Source organism: Cebus imitator, unplaced genomic scaffold, assembly GCF_001604975.1.
Source record: "Cebus imitator isolate Cc_AM_T3 unplaced genomic scaffold, Cebus_imitator-1.0 Scaffold166, whole genome shotgun sequence".
Taxonomy (NCBI): Eukaryota; Metazoa; Chordata; class Mammalia; order Primates; family Cebidae; genus Cebus; species Cebus imitator.
The window spans coordinates 2,311,538-2,321,298 of NW_016107481.1; the positions used below are offsets into that span (position 1 = coordinate 2,311,538).

Below are 9,761 nucleotides of genomic sequence, written 5' to 3' on the forward strand. Positions count from 1 at the left end.
TTTTTTTTTTTGAGACGGAGTCTTGCTCTGTTGCCCAGGCTAGAGTGCAGTGGCTTGATCTTGGCTCACTGCAACCTCTGCCTCCCGGGTACTTGCAGTTCTCTTGCCTCAGCCTCCCGAATACCTGGGACTACAGGCACACACTGCTACGCCCAGCTAATTTTTTGTATTTTAGTAAAGACGGGGTTTCACCATGTTGCCCAGACTGGTCTTGAACTCCTGAGCTCAGACAATCGCCCACCTCGGCCTCCCAAAATGCTGGGATTACAGGCGTGAGCCACCATGCCCGGCCACATACTCATATATTAAAAGTTCAATACAAGTACTTACAAAGGACCAGGATTTGTGACTGGAATTGTATTCAGTTTAGCTATCAACATTTTTAAAACTTTAGTTTGCTAGTTTAATGTGCCCAAATTGGTATAGTCTTCTATTAAGCTAATCTTTCTCTCATGCTCAAGTTACTTCCTCAGCAACATCCCTGTTAACACAGTTCTTCCAAGGTAGTCTCTCCAGTTGCTCTGTCAATTCTTTACCATGATCCTTGGCCCAGTGCCTGGAACACTTTCTATGCTGAAAGATAGTCTGATGCCAGTCACTTGCTTGTGGTGGCACAACTAAGCCAAAGAAATTATTTGTAACAGAGTGGTTAAGAGTATGTGGACTGTGGGGGACAATCTGTATAAGTTTTAATTCCATGTCCACTATTATTAGCTGTGTGAATTTGGGTAAGTCATTTAACGATTCATTCTGTGTTTCAGCATCCTTATCAGAGATGGGGATTATAACAGTCTCCGTCTCATAAGGTGATTATGAGAATTAAATTATAGTTGTTAACGAGCACTCAGTGGGCCTACTACCTGATTAGCCTTCATGGATTCCATTAGTTGGTTATGTTACTACTTTTCTGAATTTTGTATCCTGGGATACTATTGCACAATACCCCTTGTCGTGGACCTCTGTAACATTATCTTCCTGCCCAAAATACTTTCAATTACCATATGAATACCATCTGGTTATTGTACATTTCTTTCTGCTTGTATTTCCTCCTGTTACCTTCAGTCTACCTCTAAGTATCTGCCTGACCCACTCCATTGCTGATTTCCCATTTTTTAGTGTAATTTGTTATTTTAATGTTTTGTGAAAGAAACTAAATGTTACATTTTTAAGATAATTTATTGCATTTCTGTGTTCCATAATTAAAATTCTCCTTATTGAAAAAGCAGAGCAGTCATTCTTTTTTTTTTTTCTTTTTCTTTTTTTTTTTTTTTTAAGATGGAGTTTCACCATGACGGCCAGGCTGGTCTCGAACTCCTGACCTCAGGTGATCCACCCACCTCGGCCTCCCAAAGTGCTAGGATTACAGGCATGAGCCACCTCGCCCGGCCTTTTTTTTTTTTTTTTGAGACAAAGTCTTGCTCCTTTGCCCAGGCTGGAGTGCAGTGTCGCAATCTCAGCTCACTGCAACCTCCACCCTCAGGGTTCAAGAGATTCTCATGTCTCATTCTCCCAAGTAGCTGGGATTACAGGCACCCACCGTGACGCTCGGCTAATTTTTGTATTTTTTTAGTAGAGATGGGGTTTCACCTTGTTGGCCAGACTGGTCTTGAACTCCTGACCTCAAGTAATCTGCTCACTTCAGCCTCCCAGAGTGCTGGGATTATAGGTGTGAGCTACCATGCCCAGCCCCATCATTCCTAACTTTAGCTTTGTGACACTGAAAATCTGGTGTCTCTTCCAGAATGCCTTTCTTATCAGTGCATGATTATATATCATTAGACATTCACTCATTGGGTTCAGATGTCAAATCTTCCTTTAATTTCTCTATGAATATTTTGTAAATTAGCACTGTGTTCTAAGATCATTGTGCTGTATGTCCTTGAAAAGCTAAAAGCTTTTTCAGAAGTGGTATGGTTTGGTAATTCAGAAGTTGGTCTTTTTGAATTTAGATTATGATTCCACCACTTATTTTTAAAATTCCACCACTTATTAATTGTTGGGAAGTTACTTAATCTCTCCAAATTTCAATTTCTTTATCTGTAAAAGGAATAATAGAATTTATACCATGGGATGGCTGTGAAGATTGAATCAGATAATGCACATGAAGCACTTAGCGCAGTACCTGGCACATTGTAAGCTTTCAAAAGTAAATGTTAGTTGCTATAAGTATGTAATAGATATCTGTAAGGCAGGCACATAGATGTTGCCTATTATAGCTTGTCTCATATCAGGGGTCAGCAAACTATAGCCTAAATGTGGTTAAGTGGCCTGTTTTTATATAAGACAACAAAAAAGCAGAGACAACTATACCACAGGGACCTGCAAGTCTAAAAACGTCTTTCAGGAGTCACTTGGGTTTGTTGTTCCCAAGCCTGCTTATGCCATTTGAATCTATTATTTTGATGACAACAAATATAAGTCAATGACATGTTAAGTATGAAAGAGAAAAGTTATTGTTTCAGTGAAAACTCAGGTGAGTGCTTCCAAAGGATTTAATAAGGGAAAGGCACTTTAAAAATTGCTATTGGGCCAAGTGCAGTGGCTCACACCTGTTTTCCCAGCACTCTAGGAAGCTGAGACCAGAGGATCTTTTGAACCAGGGAGTTTGAAACCAGCCTAAGCAACAAAGTGAGACCCTGTCTCTACAAAAAAATTTAGCTGGGCATGGTGGTGTACACCTATAGTCTCAGCTAATTGGGAGGCTGAGGCGGGAGGATCATTTGAGCCTAGCTGTTTGAGGTTGCAATGAACCATGATTGTGCCATTGTACTCTAGCCTTGGCAATAGAACAAGACCCTGTCTCAAAAAAAATTAAAATCAAACTAGATATCATAGGGTATATGTGTATTGCTTTTGTGAGAATGAGGCTCATATCAGTAAACCCATGTTAAAAAAAAAAAAGATGGGTCTTATGATAAAAGATTTGTGAATTAAATGCATATTTCTTCTTAAGTTAGAAATATTTTTTTTAATTCCTCATTTATTAACAAAACAACTATTAGTCCAACTATTGTATTGGTTAATAGGATATCCACTGTACTTAACTTCGGAAAGGCCAGTCCTGTGAAAGCTATAGCCAATGGATGTCCAAAAATTCTCAAGAGGTTAACTTTGCTTTTACAAAGTTGTATTATCTAAAGTATTTGCCAAGAAGTGAAATGGTTAGTGGTAGCTACTCCAAAAATTTAGATTCACTACTCTGGATTTAACCTTTGCTCAGTTGTATGGAACTAAAGAAAAAAAAAAAATTCTTGAAGTAAGAATACTTTAAAAATTAGACCTATTAAAATTTCCTTCTCTAGAGCTTCTCTGCATAATCCAGGCCATTATTTTGCCTGGAGTAGTGAATCTAGTTCAGCTAACATTAGGAAGTATTGAATAGCAGTGTACTAAAGCAGCAGCAAGGCAGAAATTAGGGCATCTTGATAGAGCCAGAAGCAGCATTATCAGTTGAAATTAAACTTAATCAAAAGGAGAAAATAGTTTTTGGCATGTTAGAAAATAAAATATTTGGCAAAGATTTTTAATACACCACACCATCTACAGCATTATTTTTTAACCTGAGGCATGTGTCCTAATTAAGTAGGAATGTTTTCTAAGTTTCTATTTTAAGGTCAGGGTAATTGTTTAAGCCTTCGATGCTTTTAATTTTACTAAAATGGAAATGGCTGACATGCTGTGTTCAAGTCTTCTGAGAAGTAGACACAAAGATGGGATTAGACTTTCAAGAAATGTATTAGGCTAAATGCATGTGAGAGAACATAGGGAAAAAGCCAGAGAAAACAGAGCTGCTAGACTGCAACAATGATTTGACTCTGAGTGAAGGAGAAAGAGAAGGAGGTTAGGTTGGATAGAAACATCTTAGACTGCAGTGGAGTTCTAAGAAAAGTTGAGCAAGACCATTATTGGAAAGTTCCCATGCCAAAGGCACCCATCAGAGAAGCCCCTGTTTTCTAGGACTAGACCTGCCTTATTCTTGCTGGGTTCAGTTACTGTCAGGAAATAGCTTATGAGAAGGTGGTGTGACCCAGGTGGAATAAACTTCAGAATGCTGTAGCTATTGGTTATTATGCAGTCAAAGATTAGAAGGGTATATTCCCATGGCTGCCACACATATAAATAATGACATGCTGTATGATCACATATCTTTACCACTAGGCATAGTCAGATAAAGTAAGAAATAATTGTTAAAAAAAACACTTTTTATTTGCCAGCTATTATGGTGCTGAGATTGGGATTCATAAAGAAATTGATGAAGTACTGAGGATTAAATGGATTATATATTAATATTCAACAGTGTGATAGAAAAGACTGCCATGGAAAAAAGGCCTGGCAGACATCCAATAAACTGCTAACAGTGGTTATTTCTATATCATGGAATTGAAGTAAAGAATCAGGGTGAGAACTCAAAATTTTTACTTTATCCAATTCTATATTGAAGTTTAACTACAAACATACTGTTTTTATAATTTAAAAAAGTTTTTAAAATCTGGCTTTCCATTTTTTAAGGAAAGAATTACAGATTACTTAATGTTTTTAATTCTGTGCTTGCTTCGGCAGCAGGTATAATTTTATCTGTTCAAATAGGCTTAATCATACTCTGAGGTCACTATCTTTGTCCTTTTTTATAGAAAAATAAAAACTATAGCAAACTTAGTACATTAAATATTCATTTGATTGTCAGGGTCCCTGAAGCCCCTCCCTCTTCAGTGGGTTGGTGTACAAATTGTGAGGAGGGGAGATTGTCAGTGTGGTGGGGGACTGAGTGTGGCAGGGACTCCCCAGCAATTGAATGCTTCTCTTTTCCTCTCATGCTCTTGCTGAGGCTGGTGGTCTGGGGGCTCTTACCCTTTGGAGGCCATGTGGACCATGAGGTCCACCACCCTGTTGCTGTAGCCAAATTCATTGTCATGCTGGGAAATGAACTTGACAAAGTGGTAATTGTGGGCAGTGCCAGCCCCAGCATTGAAGGTGGAAACTGGGTGTCACTGTTAAAGTTGGAGGAGACAATCTGGTGCTCATTATAGCCCTGGATGCCCTTGAGGGCTCCCTCTGATGCTGCTATACCATCTTCTTGATGTCATCACATTTGGCTTGTTTCTTCAGAGAGCAGGTCAGGTCCATGACTAACGGGTTGGCAGTAGAGACATGGAAGGCCATGCCAGTGAGCTTCCTGTTTGGCTTGGGGATGGCCTTGACCATAGCCTTGGCAGTACCAGTAGGTAGATGCAGGGATGATGTTCTGGGGAGCGCCATGGCCATCACACCACAGTTTCCCAGAGGGGCCATCCACAGTCTTCTGGGTGGCGGCGATGGTATGGACTATGATCCTGATGCCTTCCATGATGCCAGAGTTGTTATGAATGATCTTGGCCAGGGGGTAAGCAGTTGGTGGTACAAGAGACATTGCTGATGACCTTGAGGTTTTTATACTTCTCACGGTCATGCCCATCACAAACATGGGAACATCGGCTGAAAGAACAAAGATGATAACCCTTTTGGCTCTGCCCTCTAAGTGAACCCCAGCCTTCTCGGTAGTGAAGATGCCAGTGAACTCAGTAACATAATCAGTACCAGCATCATCCTGTTTGATTTTGGTGGGATCTTGCTCCTGGAAGATGGTGATGGGATTTCCATTGATGACAAGCTTCCCATTTTCAGCCTTGACGATGCCGTGGAACTTGCCATGGGTGGAATCCTGCTGAAACATGTAGACCATGTAGTCGAGGTCAGTGAAGGGGTCATTGATGGTAACAGCATCTACTTTCCTAGAGTTAAAAGCAGCCCTGATTACCAGGCACCCAGTACAGCCAAATCCATTTACTCTGGGCTTCACTTGCACCATAGTGTCTCAGGGACGTCATGTCTGGTGCTGCACAAGAATGGAAGGAGCAGAGAGCAAGGTTCTTTCACTTTTTCTCTTCCTTTTGCTTACTTTGCGTTTAATTTATGCTGCTGTTTAAGATGGAATTCTAGATCATTAATATGAAACCTTTTTCCTTTTCTACTATAAGCATTTAAAAGCTAAACATTTTCTTCTAAGCGCTGCTTAGCTACAGCCTACAAATTTTGATAATATTGTATTTTCACTCAAATACATGTATTTTCTAACTTGCCTTTTGATTTCTTCTTTACCCATGGGTTGTCTAGAGGTATAATTTCCAACTGTGTGGGAATTTTCCAGACATTTCTCCATTATTGATTTCTAGTTTAATTCCATTGTGTTCATAGAGCATATTTTATAGTATTTCAGTTTGTTTAAATTTATTGAAACTTGTGATGGCCCAGAATATGGTCTATGTTAGTGAATGTTCCATACGTACTTAAAAAAAATATGTATTCTGTTGTCCTGTGGTGGAGTGTTCAATAAATGAAAAAGTTCGTTGATAGTGTTGCTCAAGTCTTATGTCGTTAGCTGAATTTTTATCTACATATCCTATTACTGATAGAGTATTGAAGTCTCCGAGTATCATTATAAATTTGTTTCTCCTTTTAGTTCTATCAGTTTTTGCTTCATGTATTTTGAAGCTCTGTTATTTGGTACATACATATTTGGGATTGTTATTTCTTCATAGTGAATTGAGTCATTTTTATTATGAAATATTGCTAGTTCCTAGGTAATATCCCAGGTAACGTCACTTGTTGTGAAATTTACTTCGGTTAATATCGCCATTCCAGCTTTCTTATGATTAGTGTTTATGGTATCCTTTTTATATCCTTTTACTTCTAAACTTTGTCTTTAAATTTAAAATGGATTTAAAATTATTTCTTATAGACCAAAAATAGTTGTGTCTTGCTTTTGTTATCTAGTCTCATAATCTCCTTTTAATTGGAGTAGACTATTTACAGTAATGTAGTGTAAGTCTACCATTGTACTTTTTTTTTTTTGGATCCCTCTCTGTTGCCCAGGCTGGAGTGCAGTGATATGATCATAGCTTATGTAACCTTGAACTCCTGGGCTCAAGTGATCCTCTGGCCTCAGCCTCCCGAGTAGCTGGGACTACAGGCACTCGCTACCACGCTCAGCTAATTAATTTTTTTTTTTTTTTTTTTTGGTGGTGGGGGAAAGATGGGTTCTCACACTATTGCTTAGGCTGGTCTTGAACTCCTGGCCTCAGGGAATCCTCCTGCCTCAGCCTCCCAAATTGCTGGGATTACAGGTGTGAGCCATCACACTCAGCCCTAAACTGCTTTTTCTGCTAATTCCATCTTCTCTGTCGTTTCTGGATTTGTTAATATTGACTGATTGTCCTCCTTTTAATGTTCACATTTTGCTGCCTCTTCACATTACCTGGTTTTTAAATCAAATACCAGGCATTATAAATATTATGTTTTTGAGTGTTTGAATGTTATTGTTTTTCTTGAAAAATATTATTTAAGTTTTTTTAAGCAGGCATTTAAGTTATTGTGGATCAGCTTCATATTTATGAGGCTTCTTTTTAAATTTTGTTAGGGTGCATCTAGAATATCCTTTGCCCTAAATGTTGTAAAGCCTTTCTACTGAGGTTTCTGGGATCTTAGTGCCTCAAGTATTCAATTCTGGCTGGAAGGAACTTGAATATCTGTCAGCCATATAGCTCCCTGGCTTTTATTATTTGCATGTCTTTGTGTAGTTTTACCTTATACACGCTCAAATTATATTCAGACAAAAGCTCAAGGGAGGGAGTATCTACTCTAATTTCTAGAGTTCTTCATGACTCCCTCTTCTATCTTACTGTGCCCCACAAATTTCAGCTGACTCAGCTTCTTGGGGCTCCTATATCTATTTCCTCAGCTCAGCTCAGCTCAGCCTCAAGGTTCTGCTCTTTTGTCCTTCCCGTGTCTTGACTAGAAACTGCTTCTAGGAAGAAAAGCATTGTGATTGTAGAGCTTACCTCATTTATTTTCCTCCTCCTCTTAGGAATCAGAGTCCTATACTGCCTTTTTTCAGTGTCGTATTTTATTCAGTTTTCTAGGTAGGGAAGTCCTATACTTATGGGTAGTAGCAGAATCCTAATTTTTTCTTAATTGGCCTTATTTTTTAGAAAAGTTCCAGATTTACAGACAAATTAAGAGAGTACAGTATTTTCATACACGTCCACACCTAGTTCTTCATTATTAACATCTTATATAAATTTGAGTATAGTACATTTGTTACAATTGAGTCAATATCAATACATTGTTATTAACTAAAGTCTATAGTGTATAAAGATTTCCTTGGTTTTTACCTAGTATCCTTTTCTATTTGAGGAGCCAGTCCTGGATCTCACATTGCACTTAGCTGTCATGTCTCCTTAGGCTCCTCCTGGCTGTAACAGTTTTTCACATGTTGTTTTTGATGACATTTCAGTTTGAGGAGTACTGGTCAGGTATTTTATAGAAATGTCCCCTAAATGGAGTTTATCTGATGTTTTTCTCATAATTACATGGATTATGGGTTTGGGACAGGAAGACCACAAAGATAAAGGGCCATTTTCATTACATCATATTAAATGTACATATGATCAACCTGACATCACTGTTTATGTTAATCTTGATAATAATCTAGCTGAGGTTGTTTTCATCTGGTTTCTCCACTATAAGTTACTCCTCCCCTCACCTCCCATTTCCAGACTGTGCTCTCTGGAAGGAAGCCCCTGCATGTAGCCCATATTTAAATGATAGGAAATAATGTTCTACCTCCTTGAAGGGAGGATATTATCTACATAAATTATTTGGAAATCTTGTGCACAAGAAACTTTTCTCTTCCACATATTAATTTATTCAGGCACTTACGTATATCAGTGTAGACTCATGGATATTTATTTTGTACTTTGGCTTATAATTTGACATGCTCTGTAATTTGTCTTTTTTTTTAATTTTTTTTTTCTATTTAGCAGTTAACATTTTTTTCTCAATTTGTTATGGCTTTAGCTGTGGGAGCTCTTTCAGGTGGCTTTTGTGTCCCTTTTAGCCTGAGAGAGAGAGAGAGAGAGAGAGAGAGAGGGAGAGAGAGAGAGAGAGAGAGAGAGAGTGTGTGTGTGTGTGTGTGTGTGTGTGTGTGTGTGTTGAGCATTTTCTTACTTTCTGGCACTAAAAGATATATCTGATATAAAAGATAAATGGTACCCATCTATATAGGGCACTTACCATGAATGGAACTTGCAGGGCTGGAAGTTGCTTTGGGTGAGTCAATGAATGAGTGGTAGGTAAATGTGAGGGCTCAGTTCATTACTGTATACTACTGTAGACTTTATAAATGCTTAGGATACACATGAAATTTATTTTAAAAAAATATTTTTCTTCAATAATTAACCTTGGCTTATTGTAACTTTTCACTTTATAAACTCTTTAATTTTTTGAAACTTTTTTACTCTTTTGTAATAACACTTAGCTTAATCACAAACATGTATAGCTGTACAAATTTTTTTCTTTTTTTTGGAGACAGTCTTACTTTGTCACTCAGACTGGAGTACAGTGGCATGATCATGGGTCACTGCCACCTTGATCTCTCCAGCTCCAGTGATCCCCCTGTCTCAGTCTCTTGAGTATCTGGGACCACAGTTGCACACTACCACACCCAGCTAATTTTTGTATTTTTTGTAGAGATAAGTTTTTCTTGCGTTGGCCAGGCTGGTTCACACTCCTGGGCTTAAGCGATCCTCCTGCCTCAACCTCCCAAAGTGCTAGGATTGCAGGTGTGAGTCACCACATCTGGCTTTTTTACTTTGTACCCTTATTCTATATGCTCTTTTCTTTTCTTTCTTTCTTTTTTTTTTTTTTTTGAATTTTTTTGAGTTGAA

The 9,761-nt window shown here is 38.4% G+C and overlaps 1 protein-coding gene across 4 annotated transcripts in view; it reads left to right on the plus strand.

The window, feature by feature from the left end:
- BTBD8 (BTB domain containing 8) overlaps positions 1-9,761 on the plus strand; it is a 125,445-nt gene that overhangs the window by 28,876 nt on the left and 86,808 nt on the right. The window lies entirely within an intron of this gene.